The sequence below is a fragment of the Dromaius novaehollandiae genome, chromosome 5 (genome assembly GCF_036370855.1).
Source record: "Dromaius novaehollandiae isolate bDroNov1 chromosome 5, bDroNov1.hap1, whole genome shotgun sequence".
Taxonomy (NCBI): domain Eukaryota; kingdom Metazoa; phylum Chordata; class Aves; order Casuariiformes; family Dromaiidae; genus Dromaius; species Dromaius novaehollandiae.
The window spans coordinates 52999384-53020075 of record NC_088102.1 but is presented as its reverse complement, the minus strand read 5'-3'; positions in this window follow the sequence as shown (position 1 = coordinate 53020075).

The following is a 20692-nucleotide window of genomic DNA, read 5'->3' as shown; positions in this document are numbered from 1 at the left end:
TTCTTTGGTTAGTTTTACACACTCATCCCAAGAAGTAGGCTCTTACCTGTGTAAATGTTGCAGTTAAAACAGTTGTTGAATGCAACAGTCTAAAGAGTAGCAAGTTTTCTGTAAGCCATAGATTCTCAGCATGCCAGCCAGTAATCTCCTCTTCCTTTCCCCGCTAGAAAAAGCCCTAGAGAACATGTGGGTCTCACAGTGTGACCTGGTGGTCAGCTCTGTGAAAACCCAAAGCAGGAAGCAGATTCCACAACTTCAGTCTCCACCAAGTGCACCCTGCCTTTGTCCTTTGTGGTTAAACCATATGCCGATATGGTTGTGCCTCTGTGTATGGGAAGCCGAGATGGCGAGAGGGAGTCAGGGAAAGCACAGGTGCTTCAGGTGATCCTGACCGTCATGGTAACACAGAGAGAGGGGGCAGGCTTTGACACATCAGCATAGGTCAAAATGAGTACATCTCGCAGTAATTATGTAATAAGCTTTCTGTGAGAAATGTAAACTACCACATTGCTTGGAGAGCTTCTAGGAGATGGATATTCTAGTCAAAGGAGCTGCTAAATGGAAGGCACAAAATACAGAACAGATGACAAACGACAGTATTAAGGCAGTGAGATTTCATTGCTTATATTTGGGCCATACAAAACATCAGAGGTTACATTAGATGATCTTGTTCATTATATCTGCAGTGATTTAATTATAGTGAAATCAGTTCATCCTTCACATTTTACATTAGCTAAAGTAGTCAGTTTCTGGATCCACACAATTCTGTGCGTATTGAATTTGCCCGTACAGTGGGCAGATGTCCCCTTGAGCAGTGTTTCATTATTCTGTTCCATGCTCTGTGATTGACTTTTGCAGAGCGTTGAGGTACAAACTGGAAATGATGGGAATGATGGTACTGAGGCTTAACTGTACAAACTCTTACGATACCTCTCTGTGGCGCTGACTAACACTCATGCTAAGGATACAGTCATCAGTAAGAACAGGATGGTAAAAACAGCACTGAGGTTTGTGTCTTGGGAGGATTTATTTGAAGCCATTTTAGGATTATGTCAGCCTGTGGCGAGGGAATGGATTGAGGATAGAAATGTAAGGTGACTAGTGGAGATCCTATCAATTTTTGTTTGCAGTGCATGTGGCAGAACTTTATTTTCTGTTTGACAAAGACAGTGTCTGGGGAGAGAAGGGTTGATACTGGGAAAAAGTTAAGGCAATTTGAAGTCTATTATAACTGATTGCTCTAGTATTGATGTGTCATGTCCTTTTCAAGACTGTGTTCTGTCTCTGTCTTCTTGAGGAGTCAACCCTCTATATCTCAGCTTTGCAGCCCTTAGTTAATTAATAGTTTTTTGGAACAGATCGTTTCTGACTTTCTTTTTTTCCCCATTCAGGAATCTGTCAACCTGACTGCAGAAAAAACACAGTACCTATTGTCCTGTGCCTGTTTTACATGCTGACAATGGTAAAACTTATTTTCCCACAAGTTTACATTGACATTCTCATCTTCTCTAGGGGTTACTTCAAGAGGATAACACCATTTCCTGGCAGTTAAGCTTCCTCATGTCAAAGATATTTGATGGTTTCCAGTGGGTGGAGAAGGACAGCTGGCAGGCTGATAATTGCATGTGTACCTCTGCAGGCTGTTGTGAAAGATGCTATCTTAGGACAAATCTCCAGGAGATGTAAAAAACCAATGTTTTTTAAAAAAATAGCATGAAGATCTGTAAGATGAGTGCTGCCTAATGTATAGAGTCCTTACAGATTTAGCGGCTGCAACCAAAAGTCAGATCTGCTAGTAACGTTAGCAGGAATTCCTGAAGGTTCCCTTGGATCTGCCTTGGATTCAGTCAAAGTGCATCAAACCTGACATGTTTCAGAGAGTATTTTTGGGCTCAGTGACTTGTCTTTTTTAATGAAAGATCATTTAAGCTATGAAGCTTCTGACTGTAATTAGGAAAGTCTCTACAGAAGTTTTTGAGCAAACAAACAGGAAGGAAGGTACTGTCATTTTGGAGAAGGTCAACATAAGCCTTCAAAGTATTTATATATTTTGGGGGCACTTTGAGATTTAATGCAGTTACTCTAAAGTGACCTGTCTATGTAGACAGGAGATCAGCAGTGCAATACATGTGTAACCACATAAGCACTATTAATCTAGCAGGTTGGGGTGTCTTAGTGTTCTGGTATGTGTACTGTACTCATGGCGGAAGTGATTTCCCAGTAAAATTGAAACATGAAATTGTAAAGAGTAGTTCAGCTTCATTGTACGCTGGGTACAAGCTATAATCTTGGCAGGTAGTGATACAGTTATCACTGCATATGGTAAATATTTGTTGATAATCCTTGTGATTGTATTAATACAATCTAGAACCCTTCAGGCAAATTCTGATTGTAGATGCCTGAAGAAGCATCTCTGCTTCTCTTTCTTCAGCACTATGAATGTTCTTGTTTAAGTGCTGACTCACCATCCTCATTCACTAGTAAATTAGATGCTTGAGGTGGCTCAGTTACATATCAGGTTTTTGTGCCTCATTTCAAGTGTAGCACAGACCTTTGGAATTTCATGTGGTCTTGTATAAAAGTAAATTAATGATTATGTATTATTTATAAAATATTTCCACCATTTTGTCTCTTTTCCCCTCCATAAAATCACCGGTAGAGGGCTGAAGGATTTGCTTATGTTCATGAATGAGCTACTTGAACTCCCCTCCCAAAAGAACTGTTCCTGCCATGTTTTGATTGTAGTTCTAAAACATTCTGCACTTTCTGAATGCATGATTCGTGCTGCATAGCCTGCTAAGCTGGGAGGTGCATCCTCTCCGTATCTGAGTGGTGTTCACATAAGAAGCTTCAGATGTCGCTTTTTAAGCAGTATGTCATTTTGGAGTGTTACTGTTTTAGTTCTGAGCTGCCAAGTACATGTCTTTCTGAAGTGAGCCGTCTTAAGCTTTTTAGATCTGCCTGATACCTTTTGGCCCACAGAAGGGAGAGATAAGTCTTCATCTTGATCTGAAATTGACGTGTCTTTCCATAGTAGCACTGGCAGATTGCTCAGCATGCACTTGGGGTAGGTTCTTCCACTCTCCTTGTTGCATGCCCTACTGAGTTGGGTTAAAAGGAAGACTTTGTAGTCTGAGAACATAGCCAAAGGTGGACGCTTGAGCTGCATGGGAAGGAAAACCAGTCCTTTTGGCATCTCAAAATGGGATAGTGCTTGCAATAAACCCACTAAACTTATTTCCAGAAGACTGGGATTCTGAGATCCTGCTTTAAGAGTGGTAGAAATTCATGTGTTACTCTGCAAAATTTGTGCTTAAATTGCTTTTGAGCTGTTGTGTAGAAAATGGAATTAGTTCCTGATTTGAAGTCCACTGAAGAGACTGAAAGATTTCCACTGATTTCAGTGGCCTTTGGTAAGACATGTGATGTATTATGAAAATAGCAGAGAATATCACTGTGGGTTTTTGACCCTAAAAAGCAGGTTGGCAACATACCTATAACCTAGCTTTTCATATTTTCCAAGTGTTTTGCTACTAAAAAAATTAAATACATCGTTGTTATGAAGTTATCAGTTAAAAAATATTTAGATGGTGGACATTCAGAAAAGGTTTTATAAATTTATAAAAATGATTTTCAGAATTAAGTGTCTTCCTGAGTCTTTTGCAATTTTTCTATATCCAAATGTGGCATTTCATGTTAATTTTTTTACAAGTGGAATGTTTTCCTAATTATATCCAGGCAGCTCTATGCAGGGAAGGAGCAACTGTGAACAGGTGTAAATCACTGCTGAGTACTCTGAAATGATAAATGAGCAAGACTTGAATAAAAACAAATTTGTCACCATGATTTACTATTTCAGAGATGCCAAGAATGAATTACTGATTACATTTCATGATACAAAATTTGAAATAAGTATTTTTCAGAAGTATTGGTGGTCTATATTATATAACATTTTGTATGTTTATCATGTGCTTTCTAGGGTTTCTTTTGCAAAGATGGATAAATATGATTGATCTCACTCTGGAGAGTATATACCTAGAGCAAAGGCAGTTTCTTCTTATCCTTAGCTTTTTTTCCAGTAGTGACTAAAGCCTTGTCAAGATTGGGCCTGTGTTGTACCAAAGTTCTGTGAGTACACAGAACAGAAGTGATCCCTGTCCTAAAGAACCTGTCCTCTGAATAGACGGGACGGCATGAGGAAAGGGACATTTAGAAGGTAAGGGTTTGCATTTTCAGTATGTCACAAGTGTTATAGTCTGACCTCTTCAAAAATTTGGTTAATCTCCCCCTCATTCTTTGGGGTGGGGTGGGGAAAAAGCAGATGAGCCAGGGACTTTCTTGAATTTCAAAAACCAAAACACACAAAGGCCTGTTCTCTTCTCAGTAAGCATCTTTGCTGAAGTGCTCAGATAAAACATGAGGGCATGAAACACTAGATTTTTTTCCTGCAGATTGGAGATGGGTTAGGAATTATTTTTTTATTTAGCCAGAAAGGTTGATTATCATTAATAATGCTACCTCTAATGTTTCACTGTAATCTTATTTTAAGGAAATGTTTAAGCATTAAGCATTGTCCCACAGCAGTGAAACAATGTACCTTTCCCTGCCAAAGATCATTCACGTATATCCTCCTCATTCCTGTAGCTGGAAGGTAAAGTTTGGAATTGTTTCAGTAGCCAAGCTGCTAGTTTACCATCATTGATTGTTATTGGAAATCATTTGACTGAGGTATCTGATGTATAGCAAAGTGTGGTGTTGGCGGTGTGTGATACATTAGGTCTTTCAGGTCTTGGAGTCCTGCTGGTACGGATTTCTGTATGGCTGCCCTTTGTATTTGCTGAGAGATATCTCCTATGATATAATTAAGTTTTAGTGCATTGATAGTTGGTGTGCGTGTGATGTGGGTTGGGGAAAAAGAGTTTATTGGCACCCATACTGTAAACAGAATACCTAATCTGACTCCTTGGCACTCAGTGGAAGTTCAGCTATTGAATTCAGTGAGAGGAGGTATGTGCCCAACGCTCTTTCTACTTAATATACGACTCTCAATGTCCCCAAAATATTACAGTTTCTGTTAAGAAAAGTATTAGAAGGTTGTTTATTGTATGCATTTATTATAATTTCTCAAACACTGAAGTGGGGAAAAATGAAAACAAAGTCTACTTGAAGCTCTTATTTCGGTTGAAAAGAAATGACATCTTTGTGTTGTGAAGGTACCTCATGGTATTTAGTACCTTAGAGTTTACTAGTAAGTGAGGTTGCAAGAACTTGCCAGATCATGATAATGTACGAGATGCTGCAAGTGCTCTGGACAATGATTTGAATCAATTTCTAAAAGCAACTTTTGATCACTAGTGACAGTTTCTTTCATGACAGCTAAGCACTTAAACTGTGCATCGTATTTTGCACCAATGCCTTACTTCAACAGTACAGATCGTAAGCTAAGATACAGAACCAGAAGAAATTAAAAAAAAAAAATTGATCTTATTTTATGATCCTTCTATTTTGATTTAGTGATGCCTGTTTCATTTTGAGTTTTTCACTTCAGCATTGTTAAGATTACATATGCCATAGGAGAATTTGTTTAAACTCCATTTTTATTGGAAGTAAAATAAAAACTGGAAATCTTTCTGTTATTCTAAGCCTTTATAATAGCTTGTTTGTACAAAGTCTAAACTTAGGGCCAAATTTGCCTTGTCCTTTAAAACAATAATAACCTCAGAATACTGCTAATAAATGCTGGAAGATTTGTCAGTGTTCAAACAAGTTTGAAGACATCGATTTGTTTGCCATACTTAGCCTTTACGTTGATGGAGTTCGAGCTAGAATTTATGAGTCTGTATTTTCTATTATTCTATTTTCTGTTATTCTATTATTTTCTAAATAATAGATCATTTATTATTAGATATGTAATGGTTATTGTTCATAGCTGTTCATATTTTTAAAATTTCCATGACCTATTAATCATTTATTAACCCTTTATAAACCATTTATAAATGTACCCTGAATAAAAAGTGTGACCAATTTAGTTTTTTCTTCAAGTTTAATATTAAAGGCAAGTCCAAGGTCAAGATGGGCATAGGGAGGCTTTCGGGAGCTAGTGTAGTTTATATTTTGGCCAGTCAGCTGAGGAACCACGTGGAACTAAAATTAGTAAAGTGTGTGCAGTGAAGAAAGTTCACACGGTGTAATATGCTGTGGGCAGTATTAGCGTTGATTTACCCAATCTGTTAATGGTATGGTCTGTGTAGACCTTTGGAACATTCCTTAGCTCCTTATTTAATGTAGGAAGAATCATTCTAAAATTAGCATATAAATTATCCAGTCAGCAGCCCTTTAAAACAGTGTTATACCCTTGTCATGGCACAGTAACTATTTTAAAAAACAGATTCCCAATCAGGCACAATATCATGAAGAAGCTCTCAGCTTTAGATTGCGTGCTGAAAAGAGAGCATAAACCTGAGAAAAAATTTTTTTTTTTAAGTATAAAATGGGGAAATGGTCAGGATTTGATTTGGGTAAGTTTTGTTCATTTAGTTGTGTTAATAAGTGAAGTATATTATGATAAGGAAACATCTGACAAGGTCTATTTAAAATCACGTAGAAGACTTACATATATGGAGGGTTTTCTGATTTTGACATGATTTTTTTTTTTTTTTTTTCTTCCTTGGTCTTCCGCGCAGTTTGTATGTAAGCCATGCTGTATGTTGCCTTCATTCAAGGGCTCAGTCCAGCTAGGGCTCCTATGAGAACAAATCTGCTCCTGGTACTGAACACCAAGTTGCTAGAGAAAGGGGGTGCCGTGAACCTGTCAGAAGCAAATCCTCCTCCCCAACTTGTTTTTTTGTTAGCTATTCTGAGGCTCGGTACTTACTTGTTCCCAGTTTAGGTGCCAAGAGTAACATCCAGTGCCCTGGTCTTAGGTTATTATTTTTGAGGAAAGATAACATAGCATGGATTCAGCTTGTGAATTTGTGCAGGGATTAGGAACTTGCTTTTTAAAAAGAGTATATTTGTATACAGAGACAAAAAATAAATGACGATATGGTATGGTAGGTTTATTTGGCTTGAATCTGAGATGACCACACTGAGCAGTGAAGCCAGTAAAATCTTTGTACTACAACATCATGTGTTCTGAACATGCCATGTACTTTGCAGAAAAACTATTCCAGGAATGTTGCTAGAGAGTTTTATACATTTATTTAATACTTATTTTTTGTCTCCCCCTCTCCAAAAGCCAGGTGCTTTAAGCATAATGAAATAAACTGCCTAGGCCACAGAGAAAAAGAAATGGAAAGTAACATTCTTACAGAAACTCCTAAAAATGATCTAAAATAACATTTCTGTATATAACTGAATAATAATTTTAAGTAGGGATATTTCCTTGCCTCCCAAGGGTTAATGCTGAATTTGTTACTGAAAATGCCTTATTGAAAAGCTCTTTCCAGTCCAGAAAAGTTTGGCTTGTAGCCAAGAAAGGCTCCAAGATACTGGGTCTTAAATTTGTCATGGTCCCTGTGTCCATCCTGTACGTCATCCTGGTGTTCTGAAGAAAGCATATGTTTCAGGGAAGGGGGAAAGAGAAGCTTTTTTCTAGTAGATTGTAAAGAATGGTTTGAAAAGGGGGAAGAATCCAAAACCAGCTCCCCCAAAACAAAAGAAGTTATCTGATGCTAGAATGAGGCATAGGAAGAGTCATTTTGTCCCATCTTCTGTTCAAGTGACTTTAAATTTCTCTTGTATGTGGACAGCCCATTGACCCTCTGATTGCTATGGCGCAACTTCATGTGCAGTTGAGAGTCTTTGTACCTGTATTAGTAGTCTGCCTGGCTGGTGACTGGGCCATAAGCTTGGTGCAAAATAAAAATCACAATAAGAATATGGCAGGAAAACAGTAGGTCTTGAAGGAGAACATGGAAGTCCTGGGTTTTATTTGCAAGATCCAGTCAGGGTGAGACGAGTACCCTCAGCCTTTCTGCTAGAGTGAGCAATAGTAGTATTTTGTGACTGTGAACTTTCTAAATGAAGAGCTGCATTTATTTCACAGGCTTTAGAAACTCTCTGATCCAAAGAAAGCCATGCTCAAAAGCGTCCAAATGTACTGGATGCATCAGTATATGCAGTTTATGCAAATGGGAGGCTGACTACAGTGCTTTTGAACAGGCAGAGGTTTGAGAGGTGCTATTCAAAAATCTTAACGCTCCTCTCTGCACACCTACCCCACCTCTGCTGTGCCTCGCTGGAGAGCTATGTCTGCCAGATTTGTGATGGTAATTGTGATTTTAACAAGTACTTCTTAGGGCCAGACTTGGGATTATTTCGCTGACTGTGTGTGTGACCCACGTCAAACGTGATCCTGCCATTATGTTCACTACAGTGATGCATGGTGTTTGTGGGGAAGGGGCACAGAGTTAGGTTCTTGCAGCAAGCATCTCATAATAGCCACATATTGTGTGTAGTCCCCCTGTGGAAAAAGGTCTTTGAATTTCCTTATCTGTGCTCCTCTCAAATGTTTTGTAGCTTGTGGTAAATGCTGTGTGCTTGCTTGTTTTTATGTTTTCCTTTTAAAATATTTCTGCTTCAGTGGCACTTTAAATGTTTGAAGGGTTGCCCCCCTCCCTTATTACTCAATTTAATTGGAATTATGGTGCCCATCAAAAAATATTACTGCAAGGTGACCTGGAAATAATCATTTCCTTTCATCTATACCAAACATTTGTAGATCGTTAAAATGTCACAAATAAAAAAAGTCTGAATCACAAAGAAATGGCTTTATATGAGCACAGTAAAATATGAGATTTCATTATATACAAAAAGGCTATGTTTTGTGTTCCTGGTTCACAGAGCAAACGTCCAACACATGTGGAATGTGTGGCAGGATGTAGGACCCTCTAAAGGCTGCGTACAGATACATGAAGGGGAACGGGGGAAAAGAAAAGCACTTGTGGGTCTGAGGAAACGACCCCTTTCAGTAACAAATGGAGCATGTGCTCTGGGTCTCTGGGAGGATTTGTGTGGGGATCTTACTCTCCATGTGCGCACATTCCTCTGAATCAGACAGGTGTTAAGTGAAATGGTGCCCAGAGGACGCAGCACCCTCCTATGCTATCAGCAGCCTGACCACATGACGGATCCAAAAGCAGCCAAGCACAACTGCTGTGGGGTTTGCCAAGGGGTTAGATGCCAAATGCTGAGAGAGAGTATCCTTGCCAGCTTGGCACCTTTAGGCCATGTGGCTGCGCCTGGCATGGAGCTGTTATTGTAATGTGCTGGAGAGAATGTAACCAGAAGCTCTGTCTTAATAGTTGCTTGTGAATGAAGATATCTTATTGTGAATATAAAATATTAATTACCTTACAAATGTGTTTGGGAGGCTGCACATGGCTTTGGCATCTGTCCAGGGTTTATAGTGGCGAAATCAGAGGATTGCCTCCTGGCAGTTGAATTTGTTTGCCCCCTGGCATCTTGCACTGGAAATGAATGAGAGGAACTATTTGAAAACAATTGACATCTGGGGAAAGATGTTCATTGGCTTTTGGGATTTGGATCAGTCCCTGAGCTGATGCCTTAGGAGTGGATTTAACCAATGCCATAATCTTTTGGCACCTGTTGCAGTTTTTGGCAGTGGCATAGGGCTGCTTTGATAGGAGTAGTGAGCATATGTCTGATGCCCATCCCAGAAAGAACAACTTAGTGCCCTTAACGCCTTTCCCATTGTTTTTCTTCTGCTTTCTCTTCTTACTTTCTCTTATTCTTCAAACTGCTGGTAGTGGTTATCACTATGTGCAGACAAGCATCTGTCAGCATCTCCAAAGTAAACAAACAAAAGACAAAGCAAGAGAGCGGGAATAAGGACAGTTCTGTGTGGTTGTCAGATTTCAACTGCTTTTTGCATTTGATTTTAGAATTGTTCGTCTGGCCCTGAATTTTAAGTGCAGTAAACAAAGGGCTTCAGGCAAAATGATACATGTGCTGGTGTCTGAGATGTAATCATAGGAGGAGTATTTTGTTTTGTAAGTATGCTAATGAAAATAACCAAATATGTATCTTCAAGAAGAGAATTCAGTGGACCCATTAAAGGAAGTCTCTGCCTACATGTCTCTGTACTGATTGTACATCTGTAAATGGCTGCCATCCAGCAAAGCTCTTAAGTGCATGCTTAACTCTCAGCACAGCTTGGCTACAGCAATGTTACTAACTTCAGCATGTGAGCTTTTGTGCATTTGGGGCATTCACATGCCTGGTGTTAAGCACATGCTTATGTGCTGTTCTGGATAACTAACTCTTCATTGTGTCTTACAGGCCTGTAGCCAGGAGTGCGGGTCCCGTTTCAGCCTTGTTTTCCTGCTCCTGTAGAAGGAATCGAAGATGAGAGTAGGGCCACACGTCATTCTTCTACAGCACTGAGGTTTTTACCCTTCATTTGAATATCACTGAAGTACAGAGGTATGGATCCCTGAATAACGTAATGAAGCCTACTGGCACAGTGTGTACTTTACCTTTTGTGGTCCTTTGGAAACAGCCTAAGGCTTCCCAGGGGTCTGTAGAACAGTCTAAAAACTGTTAATCAAAACGAATTGCTTGCTTTTCTGAAGGAGTCTGGCTGTAAGCCGCTCCAGTCACCAGAGCTGTTTCATTGGGCTCTGATGGGCAGACACCCTTCCTACAGACTGGATTAGTAGGTGGGCTAGATATGATGATTTTGTCCAAAAAGGCCCCCACGCTTACTAGTTATTTAGTACTGTTTGTTGAAAGTGAGTCCTTAAGTAACCCATGCAAAATTGCAGCAGGGGCGGAGAGCATAATGGGACAGTGGGGGTATCGTATGTCACCCTCGCATGCTTACAATCCGCATTGCTGTATCACAGTTATGTGTGTTTGTACTAACATATTTGGAAAGTTGTATGCATTAAAATTTATCATTGTATTTGCTGCGTTGTGAGAAGTCAGCATTGAGAGATGGGATGATTAGATTAGAAGAGCAACTCCACTAATCCTTTTGGTAGCTTCTGGAATTACAGCTCGGCTTTGTTGTCTAGAAAGTCAATAGAGGACCTTAGGCTTCCTTTCTGCCTACAGAGTACAAGTGAGATGAACATCGGTAAAGGCAGCCCAACTGTTAAAACTCTTAAATGATATTCAAAGATTTATTAACTGTAATCTAACAGTCATAGTTCAGAGATCTCACTGAGTACCTCTGTCAACATACCTGGTTAAAAAAAGAATAAAAAGGGAAAGAAAGAATCCCATCAGTAACAAGGAACTATATTCACAGATAAAGCCTAAGTGAGCAAACACTGCAAAATATTTTAGTGTACACACTTCAGAGTCCACTCAGGTATTTTCAGGACTACCGTCTGCATCAGAAAGTTACTGGACGAATAACTGATTCTCTCCAGTAGTTTCTTGGTATGCATGGGGTGTGGTTCCAAAAGAGGAGTAGCTGGCAGGTTTGGGGAGGGTTTCCTGTTTTGCTTTTACTTTCACCAAAGCCTGCTGGTCTCACAAGGATCAGAGTGCATCTCTGGTCTTTGGGATTTACTTATTTTAAGAAGGTTCATTTCTTGGTGTTCATTAAAAATCTAGATGGGGAAAAAAATATCCTGTTGTGAGGATGTTCTTATCTGCTGCATTTGAGTACTTGAAAATGGCTTGCTGAAGAGTCCAAAGAAATTCACTTTTGGGCTAAGACCCACAATTCCTTTAAAAATGGCAGAAAACGCAAGTTCGAGAAATATTTTAAAGTATCTTTGTCCAGCTTTTTGCCCCAGGAGGAGGAAGAGAGAAATTTAGAAAGCACCACATTTGACAGATGCTGCTCAAGATGCTTAAGACATTACTGAAAGATGCTCTGTAACCATCATGTTGTGAGTAATGAAAGAATGTGAATGGGTTGGAAGAGAACAGTCCAGATTTACTGTAACCACATCTGTAGCCTCGTCACTCTCACGTGGTGTAGAGAGGTCAGCAAACTTCTGCCAGTTTCTGGAGTACGACTAAATATATCTCTGCAGTGCAAGGCAACATCATATTAGAGAACCCCCAAGTTACCTCCAAGTGAGCTGGCATGTCTGTAGTAGATTACCACACAGGGATACAAGCTTCAGTGCCAGAAACAGTAAAGCTCTGTTACTGCCATACATAGTTAATTAGCTCGGGTGTCACACCGAGCAAACACAGCTATATTGCTTCTGGTTCTGCGGCTAAGTTAATTGATGCTGGCTTGGGGATCTTTGCCCCAGTGTGCAGTGCAGACATACCCAGGAATGCACTGCTATTGTTGATTGAATACTGTTTTTTCTCATAAATGTGGCAGGAGTACAATTGCAGGGTGGGAAAAGAAGGCCAATATACATTCACTTCACTTTAGAAACTAAATTAAACCTTTGACTTAACCCACTTCTATACCAGCTCCCTGCAGGCATTTCTACAGGCTTCATTAGAGCCAACCTAGAGGCCATGGAAAAGGTCTTACAAAAGACTAGCCAGGAAGCCAGTCACAGACCCAGATCCTGCTGCTACAGAATACAATCTGCCTCTTGGCACCTCGGGCTTGCAGCTGCCAGGCACTCTCCTTATGTGGCCACTGGTGTTGGCTCGGAGGCTGGAGCAGATAGGCGAGGAGGACGAAGGGGGAACACATTCATCACTGCCAGCAATGAGTGGAGGCAGTGCCAAGTCACTATGTAACCAGGCGCATGTGCCAATTTGCTCGGTAATTGGATTGCTATTTGAAAAATTAAAGTGATGTCTAGAAAATTCTAACCTTCGCGTTTATGTATGAAGTTTGCAGTTGAGTGGACTGAACAGGAAGAATGAAGGTGACCAAACATAGGTGTTTAGGAAGGCAAATGTAGGAAGTGATCCGATTGCTTTCCGAAGTGCTACGCTAGCCTCAAAAACAGCCACTCTGTACCAGAGGGACAAAGAGCAAGATAGAGTGCAATGAAAAGCTGTAACAGTATGGACAAGCTGTAACCCCTTGCTTACTAAAGAAAATTGGTGCAGACTTGTCACCTGAAAGTGATTTATATAAAGAAAGAAATATAATTAGGGGGAAGGGTTTAATATACCTGCTATAATTTTTTTTCCAAAAAGGGGAAAAAAACTGTTGGCATTACTTTATCTTTGCCATTTATTCTGAGCTTGCAAATTTGTTGTTTCTCTATGTCTATAAAATATATTCCGCTCAAATACATTTGCTGAACAAATCCTATGCACTAATATTAAGTGTAAATTATATTGAATGGTCCAGGTACACAGAGAATTTCTTATTCAAGAGTATGCCTGTGCCACAAAGCCATTTCTGCTCCCCCTGAAGTCAAATTCAGACCTTGCTTTGACTTCAGTAGAAGCCTAACTATATCCAAAAATATAGATACCTAAATTGTCCTTCAGGCATTTCACTATTCTTTGCAGCTGAGCTCACTGGCCACCCTTGTTCAGCTAAAAATTTTGAGCATATGCATAAAATGGATTATAAGTTGTCCCCAAGACAGTACTTGTAGTTTAAAGTACAATGTAGTTGCTAGTAGACGTATAAAAGTAGCGCCTGTGTTCTTCATCACTGTTAAGCGGAAACTCAAGCTGGAAGCTCTGTATTTAAAATAATAAAAAGTAAAAATCTATAGACTCATACTGAAGAACAACTATTTGGAACTTCTGTGAAATGTCTGATTATTTCTCATGCGCTCAGTCCTGGCAGAATGAGGTTAACACATGTCAAAGGAAAAGCTTAGGAAACTTTGGATTACATTTCTGCCCCTAGATGGAGTATTCTGCACACTGGTATTTTTGATATTTGGGGAGAATGGAGCTGTGTGTTAGAAGCCTTGAAATGCCTCTTGTTCTGAATTCCCTTTATAGTGTATCAAGTGCTGCCTATTGGGGCTAGAGTAACTGGGTCCATGAGACCATTTAGAAGAGGAAAATCAAAATAGGATTTGTTTGTATAATTGATTAGATATTATAAAGGGCATTGCAATTTCTTAGTGTCTCTTATTTGTTGGTTAGTAATAGATATATATGTAAAAAAGCAAGAAACCTATTCTTTTACAAAGTGTCACTAATTACTATGAAGCATCTGATATTTACAGCTTGCAGTGCTTAATGTTTCTGTGATATTCGTGGTATTCCTTTTTCTTAGTATCCTGTGAATACCATGGTAACGTTAACTGCTTGTAAAACATTGTAATAGTGACCACTGTAATATAGTGGTCATGTGCAAACAGCATGCACCATTGATTCAGAGGTGTTTGTAACATTTTCGTTTTGTCACAATCGGAATAAAATGTTGCCAGATTTCCAGACCTGAATCTTAAACTTGCTCCCACGTAGGGAGCTGAAAGTAAGTTCTGCTCTTCTACAGCTTCTGTCTTTGATAAATCTCTGGAGTTTCATTGGTACATTCCTACCCAGCGCTCACAAGCTTAGTGAACCGTGGGTCCAGAAAGCAGGGAGCTGCTTGGGAAAAGCACTTTGCTGCAGACACTGTATTTTGGGGGAAGGGAAGGGAACAGTGAAGATGGTGGAGTTAGAGGCCTCTTTTTGGGAAACCTAGATCATTCTATATGTGTGAATGAGAATTCAGCTGTGGGCTCTTAGCTCAGGTATATTCATATGTGGGCTTATGGTTTAGCCCACTGTGACAGGAGGGACCAGCTGCAAAGTTTGTTCCTGGACTGGAAGCTGAATTCCTGCAGAATCCAGGATTTTGTTTTGGACCTTTTTTAATATGATGTAAATGCCAGCAGCTTCCTAACAACTGTTCTTCAAGCTCAGAGCAGAATTTAGAGCAGACCCTTGTGAGTTAGGAAATTGCACAAGATATCCCTTCTCAGGGTGGGGGGGTGGGGGTGGGGTGGGGGGACAAAAACCAACTACAAAACCCAAGCCATCTGACTAGAGTCCTGAGAAATGCTTTCCAGCTTTCAAAGAAAGAAAAGGTCTTAATTCAGATTTGCCGGAATCGTCTAATTAGTCCCTTTAATGCCATGCACCTTATAGTCTGTGCCACCGGATTCGTCCTATAAATGAGACGATGGGCTAATTCATCTTGGCAGCAGTCAACAGACCTTGTGATTGTCCTCCTTACAAACACCGGCCTGATTTTAGGAAAACGCTTTGACCAAGCCTGTGTCCCTGCTTCCCCCACCCCTTTTCCGAGCGCTGCCTATGCTTCTTGCCCTCCTTCTTCCCCACCGACCCAACCCACCCCGTCTCTCACACAGTGACATACCTCACACATTTGCCACTGCTAACAACAACCTGTCAACTCTTTCTTTGCACCGTGCTAGGCGCCCTTTGTTTCTGCAGCCCAGCAAGCCTTGCAGCTGTTGTCCGAGGCCTGCTCCGACAGCCTGTGATCAGTCAGCTGCAAAATCCTCCCTGAACAACTCGGTATTCACAGCTCTAATCGGGCCAGCGGACTGTTTCCTCCTCTCTCGCAGTAAATCTTTATCACTTGCGCTCTGCTCGTCAGTTAGTGGCGCCAGCTCTTTGGGCTGCCCTATCCCTTTCCCATACTCTGCTGCGCTGTGTGCTCTGAATGCTAACTCCAGCCTTGTTTAGACTCAGTGCTGCCTCAGTGCTGCAATCCACATGTTGGGAAGGTCCGAATTCCTGCTCCTTCCCTCCCCATCTTTAAAGCTGCACGTACAGCAAGTTTATATCTCTCCGAAGGCAAAGATACTCGAAGGCTCACACTGCCTATTTCATATTTTACCCATATAAGTTAATTATGTGATATCTATCTTGTTTCTCCCCAGCAGTCTGTTATGCTTCTGTTTCAGAGCTGTTTTTGGTAGGAAGATGAGGGTGAGCTGCCCAGCCTAGGGAAGCTGGTGATGGCAAGGGAAACCCTGGGGAAACTGGCAAAAACTTTAATTTGATCGCATGCCCAGGGCTATTAACCTTCCTCCTAATGGTTCCCCCACGGACGGAAACACATTTCCCTCCATCCTGTCCCTGACTTGATGCCATCTCAGTCTTTTAAAAGATTTACATCAAAGATGTTGAATTGTGAAGCAGATTTTTAGAAAAAGGATCAAAGTTTGCTTTCTTAGTGTCCCAGCTGAGTTGAGGAGAGTCCCTGGAGCTTTTAGATGAGGTTTCTGTCAATCTGAAATTACTGTGGATTGATGTTTGTGAGGCTGAAAGCACAACTCTGTCTGGGCCTGTTGCTGCTTCTACAACAGCATGAAAACTGCTGCCTCTTTTGTCAAAACCTTGTGGGTTTTTTTTTCCTGTGTGCTATGTTCGGACCTGGAATTTTAGATGATGGAGAGTGTAATTAAAACTCAGTTAAATAGCATTTTTTGCAAAGAGACTCAACTTGTGTTTAAGGAGAGCTTGCTTAGGATTACTTTTAAAAATAAATTATTCAAGACAGAGAGGGTTATTTCAGTTTGTAAGGAAATTGAGAAGCTCTTGCCTGAACACTCGATTGAGGACCAGGAACTACTGAGTTTTAACCTTATCTCTGAAGCTGAGTCCATCTTTGGCACTGGAATACCTACTTCTCTTTCTGCATCAGCTCTCCCCACCTTTTAAGTCCTTATGTTTCAGTTGTTCCAGGTGTGTGTGTGTTTGGGGTACGTGTGAAGATTAACCAAATACAGAAATATTCCTTTAAGAGGAAAACATGAACTGGCCTTAAAAATATGTTGTTGCTATTAATTCTGAGAGACAGCTGTAAAGTAGATGTTGCTTGGAAAATCTGGGTTCATTTCTACTCAGGCTTTCTATCCCTCAGTTCTTCATCAATAAAGTGGAAAATGTATTTGCTTGGTCAAAGATAAGTTCACGTACATGTATATAGGATGCTCGTATATTTGGTGTTGGTGGTAAGGTTGAGCCTGGAGAGGGAACTTAACACACAGTGAATTTAATGGTAATGTCAGTCGATTTGCTGTGCAGAGGAGCAATGCAATTAGACCTTATTATGCAGGTATGTCCAGTAATATGCAAGCAATGTGTGGCACTGCTTATTCGCTGAGCTCAAAATTTTAGTTTGACAGCTTTGGGAATATACCTGTCTCCTGTGTATTTATAGCAGTCTGCAACCGTGTTCACTTTCTGGCCCTCCTGGTAGTTTTCTGTTGGCGTGCCCTTTTTAAACAGCTCCCACACACGATTCCAGATGGGAGGTGTTTTGCTGCTGTGTAACCTGACCTACAGACACACTTTAGGCTTGATTTAAGAAAATAGCTGAGATTTTGCTGGTATTTGCTCTAGAAGCATTCTTCTGTCTCAGCATGTTCTTCAGTGAAATTGAATACACCTAAACAGAATTTGAATATTGGCCCTTTTTCTGTAGATTGCCTACAAGGACAGCAGCAGAAGCGTGCTCTTGAATAACAGTGTGTCACACAAACAGGCTGATTGTACCATGCGTTGGGGAAAGCATTCTTGTTGAAACTGCTATTATGATCAGGGTCAGTTTGGTGGAACATAAGAGAATACAGCATACATCTTTTCCCATTTTCCAATTTACTTTCTCATACTGCTCTTCTCAGTTCCTTCCTTCGTGTCTGAGAGTTTTACCTGTGTTCTTTTAGTGATCTTCTTTCAGAGCTGCCTCCAAAATCCCAGTGGCTAGTGTGGGACTAGTGCAGTGACTTGAGTTTTACAGTTTGGGTCTCATGACTCTTGGGACAAGTGATGAAATAATATTTCTTATCTAGTCAACCACCCATGCTTTCTCTGTACTTGTAAGTGAGTCTTATCTATCCTGTGAGCCTTGTTGGAGCTCTGTGCCTGCAGTTTGATAACTGTATCCTTTGGGGGAGGTAGTGGTTGTGTTCCCTGAGTCCTACCAGCTAGAAGTATAATAACAGAATTTGGCCAATTTTTTTTCTGTAAGACAGTGTGTTACCAGGCAAAGTTATTTTGTGGTGTGAATGTTTTCCGTTTCCTAAAATGCTGGTGCTCCAGCATGTTCGGGGAAAAAAATCCATCTAGCATCCTCTGCACAAAAAGCAGTTGATCTTACAGTTCCTCAAGAACTCAATGTCCTTTGAAGAATCAATATTTTGTACAACCTAATTTTTCTTTTAGAAAACTCTTGATAGCTAGGAATTTACACGTAACCTGGTACAGTGGAAGGAAATATTCTGGCTTCTGAATTACAAAGGAAGGGAGATGGTTCAGTCACTTCTAACAGTCTAAAATCATAGTGAATAGAACGAAAAGACGACTTTCTCAAAGGAATTTTTTAAAGTGAAAACAACCCAAAACACAGTACAGTATTTTGTGTCTCTCTACACAGAAAGAAGTGAGGTTTGGCACAGCCCAATATATGCTGTCCTGAACGTGTGTCCCAGTTCTCTTGATTGTCTGGTGATGTTTCTGCCTTAAAGTGAGGGTCTGTTGCAGGATGCAGCTGGGGTTTACTTTGGTTTGGTTGTATTTCCGTGATGCTCAGTGATGTGGGCTTAGAATAATCACTTAAAAATGCTTGAAGTTATGACAGAAAATGTTTATCTGCTCTGTTATCAAGAACTTTGTACTGCAAGGGAAACCTCCTTGTAGGAGGTAAATATTCATAATGGGAATGTAATATTGTTTGAAGTATCTTGTCTTGGCTCTCTATTTTGAAGAGGTAACTTCAGTTACCTTAGTCTCTGCCCAGACCTACATAAAAGACTTCCTTAATATTTTTTTTTTATTCGGTTGCTGCTAGAAGAGGACATGTCCATGGCTGTAGGATGAACAGATGAGAAAAAGTTAAGAACAGCTTAACCATTTTCTATTCCAAATTGAAAGTGGATTTGATTTGCCTTTCCTAACATAAATAGACATCTGGATGCATATACAGGAGTGGGATACTTTATTTCTCTTCTTTTTTGTTTTTAAGGAGCAATATCAATGTTTTTCTAGCTCTTCCTCTGGCCTTAAACCCAACAAAACAAAACAAAAAACCAAAAACCACTCAGACCCCAGCAACCTTCTATTTGATTCCCCCCGCAAGTTACTGATAATGTACTTACACAGTGATTCCATCTTAGAAGAATTTTAGTCTAGGAATTTCCTTGCCTGATTTGTCACAGACTTTCCAGAAAAATTCTACCTTGGCATAAAGTTTGCACCTGTGAAAGTTCTAAGAAATCAGTTTAGCTTTTGCTAAATGAGGAAGGATTCTGCCAAAATTGGGCTTATAATAAAAGGCTAGTTTGACTATGGACAAACTAGTTTCTTCATAATTATTAGGCAATATTAATGTATCATGTCTCAGAATGAAAAAATATGAGTAAATGGATTTTATTTTGCTTATGAAAATGAATTCTTGTTTCTTCTTGGGCTACTGAAGGGAGAATGTTTGATATTAACTCTTCCTTGTTTAATTTTGTGAGGCACTTGTGTGCAAATTTCCTGTGCATCTTGAACAAAAGCATGTAAAGGATGAACAAAGAATGAGGGGAAAATTATAAATGGATTCATGTGACTGCCTCTTCTCTAGGCTTTTTTTTTTTTTTTCTCACTTAAGAAGTTGAGAGGGAATGCAGGCCACACAGTGTTTGTTAAAGCTGATGGAATATCTTTCTCCCTCAGGGTATTTCTTTAATCAATGTTTCTTTATACCATTAGGTCATCTCCTCTTTTTTATTTATTTCTTTCTGAAGAATCCTTGTTTTGTACATTTTCATGCATCCTGACATTTATTCTCAGAATTATGGCCTGATCACTTCCTCTCTTTCCCTCAAAATTTTCCTCCGTTTTATCTATTTTAAGTGCTTAAGCACAAAGATAACTCCATCATAGTTGTCCCATTTTCCCCAGCAGTTCTCCCCCGCCCAGTGAAAAATGAAAGGTCTCATGGTCTTACAGATTTTCTTTATGCTTATTTTGGCCTATTTGCAACCCAAATACATCACCATGCTATAAGACGGCTCTCTAAGGCTCTTGGATCAATTAAAGGTAGCCCTATTCATTGCCAGTACAAACCTTTGCCTATTAACTCTTTCAAAGGGCATTTGTCATCGCAAAAAGCTGTGAATGCCGTCTGGGTTCATTGATTAAAAAAAGGTATTGTTTTAAGGCTGCTGAATATCTTAATTAGTTGTAATCAGAGGGTAGCTTGTGTCTGTAAAGTGATACAGTTACCTTTCACCTACTTGCTTTATTTTCAGGGTTTTTAAAAGGAAAAAAAATCTTAAATCTTAAATTCAAGCATGCTGTTTTTAGGGTTGCAGAAGAGTGTGTTTGCTGATCAAACTATAATTTATGGCATTACTTTGTAAAGCCAGATATTTAATGTTTTAACCCAGAATATGTCTCATTGGCCTATGAGCAGCCGTGAGAGGCTAAGTGGACTGGTGCTGCTCATTGCCAGTTATCATCCTCCCTCCTCCACTCAGAAATCCAACATCTGTATTCTGGAAACGTAGAAATCTACCCCAATTCTGCAAGCACTCACACGTGTGCTTAGCTTGAGCACATGAATAGTCCTATTAAGATATAGCATATACACAACTGTTTGACAGATCAAGGTAGAACGGAGTAACGTTCTTTTAGACCAGTAGTTTATTTGCCACAAATGTGGCCTCCAACTGTGAAGATATTTGTGAATTTGTACCAAAACTGGCAAGTTGTTTTAGCTGGAAAAATCTCTCTTCTGCTCTCCCTTGAACCAAAATATTTCTTTAAGTGGTTAATAATACAAATCTGTTTGTTTCTTACTTAGAGATCCTTC